The 2398-nt window shown below is 41.7% G+C and overlaps 1 pseudogene; it reads left to right on the top strand.

Moving 5' to 3' along the window:
* LOC119358002 overlaps positions 1-2082 on the top strand; it is a 5913-nt pseudogene extending 3831 nt beyond the window's left edge.
* Positions 2083-2398: the final 316 nt, after the last annotated feature.

Genomic DNA, 2398 nt, shown 5'->3' with positions numbered 1-2398 from the left:
CAACAGGAACGTTGAAACTTTTACCATAGAGACAAAGTGAAGGGTGAAACCACAGCGATGCTTTTAATTTGTTGCTTGAACAACCGAAACTCGTAATAATATCTCCAGAATAATTCATGCTGGTAAATAAAAAGACTAGGCAGCCTTACCATGTGCCTGGGATGCACGCACGCTTATCAACTTCTAGCCAATGGGTATTGGGATGCTAACTCGCCTGGGATGCACGCACGCTTATCAACTTCTAGACAATGGGTATTGGGATGCTGACTCGCGAGAAGACGAAACCACCACGTTATTAGGCCTATCAAAGCTAGCTAAGGTGGAATCTTTGGATGTTCAAGCTCGGACAAAAAGGAAACTGAAGCCGCCTGATGATGCAAATGATAATTATAAGATACATGCACTAAACTATAAACAACTATTAAATACAAAGTGATGAAGTGTGAGGGGGGGGGGGGCAAAGCCCCCCTGTCCACCTCATAATAGTGTTGACGTTATATTCTACAGATCACATTTTTTGAACATTATTTAGATATGGCAAGAAGAAATAATAAAATGCTTACACATAACTTGTTCGTGCCACTCCTTGTCCACCTTGGACCTCGTCGCATGCACATTGGTGGCGTTGCTACACGTGTAGCCTGGCACACCGATGCTAAGTCAATCGGCATCTTGGAGGTCGCTATGCTCGTCGAGGGAGAAATTGTTGATGTACATCTTGAACTGCAAGGTGGCCGTCCTGATGTTGCCCTGCTTTGCGTCTCAGTGCCAGTCACGACAGAGATGAACTCATGGCTAGCCCACACCCAGCTCAGCCGCCACCCCGGGCGATCGATGTAGCAGGCAGCTCCTATTCGACACGTAAGTCGTTGCAAAGCGACCGCACAGGTACCTCCCCCCCTCCCCCCACGCCCTGCTGCATATAGGTTGGCAGGCCTAGGTACATCATGTCCGAAACCGAGTTTTCTTTTTCCTTTTTTTCTCCTTTCTCAGTTTTTTTTGCTTTTTCATTTCGTTTTAGTTTCTTTTCTTTTTGATTTTGTTTCTTCTTCACTTCCTTTTTTCTTCTTTGTTTTCTTTCTTTTTCTCGTTTTTGTGAACATTTTTTGTTCACTTGATTCAAGAAATGTTCATGAAATTCAAAATTTGTGAACCGTATTCAAAATTTGTTCACCATAATTTTAAAAATGTTCATCAAATTAAAAAAATCATCCGTGTTTAAAAAAGTTCACCCGATTTTCAAAAAGTGTCTTGAATTGAGAATTTGTTCATCAAGTTCAAAAAATAAAAAAATCATTTAATTCAAAATTTGTTCATTGTATTCAAAATTTGTTAACCAGTGGGATTGGGACCAATTATTGTTGGGGTGCTCCAAGTTTTAAGAAGAAGAGTGAGCTGGAGGAGTCGGCTTATCTGCGGGATGACCGTCTTGTAATTGAGTGTGATCTAACTGTCATCAAGGAACGATTTGTTGTGAACGCCGCGATAACAGCTGAGGTCCAGATGCCACCCTTAGACTTGGCAGAAAATTTCGGAAAATTGCTAGAGGCGGCTGAGGAAGCAGATGTGACATTCGAGGTTGAAGGTGAGATTTTTCCTGCACATAAGATTGTGCTCGCAACGCGGTCTCCAGTCTTCAAGGCAGAGCTGTATGGACCGATGAGAGGCTAGTGTGGACAGAACATAACAGTCGAAGACATGCAGCCTGCTATTTTTAAGGCATCACTTCACGTTATCTACACAGATCTATTGCCTTCCATGGGCAAACTTGATGACGAAGAGAAAAAGGAAATGGTCAGGCACTTACTAGTGGCTGCAGATCGGTATGTAATGGAAAGGATGAAGAAGATGTGTGAAGACATTCTTTGCAAAACTCTTGATGTTCAGACTATGGCAACCACGTCTGCTCTAGCTGATCAGCATCACTGTAGCAGGCTAAAAGATGCTTGTGCTGAATTTATCATGTCTTCAAATAGATTGGATGATGTGTTGGCAAGCCAAGGGTATGTGCACCTAAAGAAATCATGCCCTTCTGTCTCAGTAAATATCTTGGAGAGGATTATGAAGCGTCTCAAATTTTAGTGTACCCATCGTCCCATCCTGGGTTAGAATAGTTAGTTTAGTTAACATGTAACCACCTGGGATGAAGTAGTCTTATGCTTCACTTTTCACTTTCTAGAGAGGTACAGATCATATCAAGGAGACAAGCTTAGTAGATATGTTGGAAAAGGCAAGTAAGTCTTGGAAGTTTTGGATGTTTAGTATACACTTATCTTGGTTTCTCGTGTTAGCTTCCGCTAGTGACTGAATACATAGCCACCTGAATTCAACTTGTCATGTCCTTTATTTTCAGAGATGTTTGGAGTCTTTGTAAGATATAAATTGTTTTTCATGTCCT

Source organism: Triticum dicoccoides, chromosome 2A, assembly GCF_002162155.2.
Source record: "Triticum dicoccoides isolate Atlit2015 ecotype Zavitan chromosome 2A, WEW_v2.0, whole genome shotgun sequence".
Lineage (NCBI taxonomy): Eukaryota > Viridiplantae > Streptophyta > Magnoliopsida > Poales > Poaceae > Triticum > Triticum dicoccoides.
Note: the sequence above shows the minus strand (reverse complement) of the source record. Positions and strands in the feature narration are given on the sequence as shown.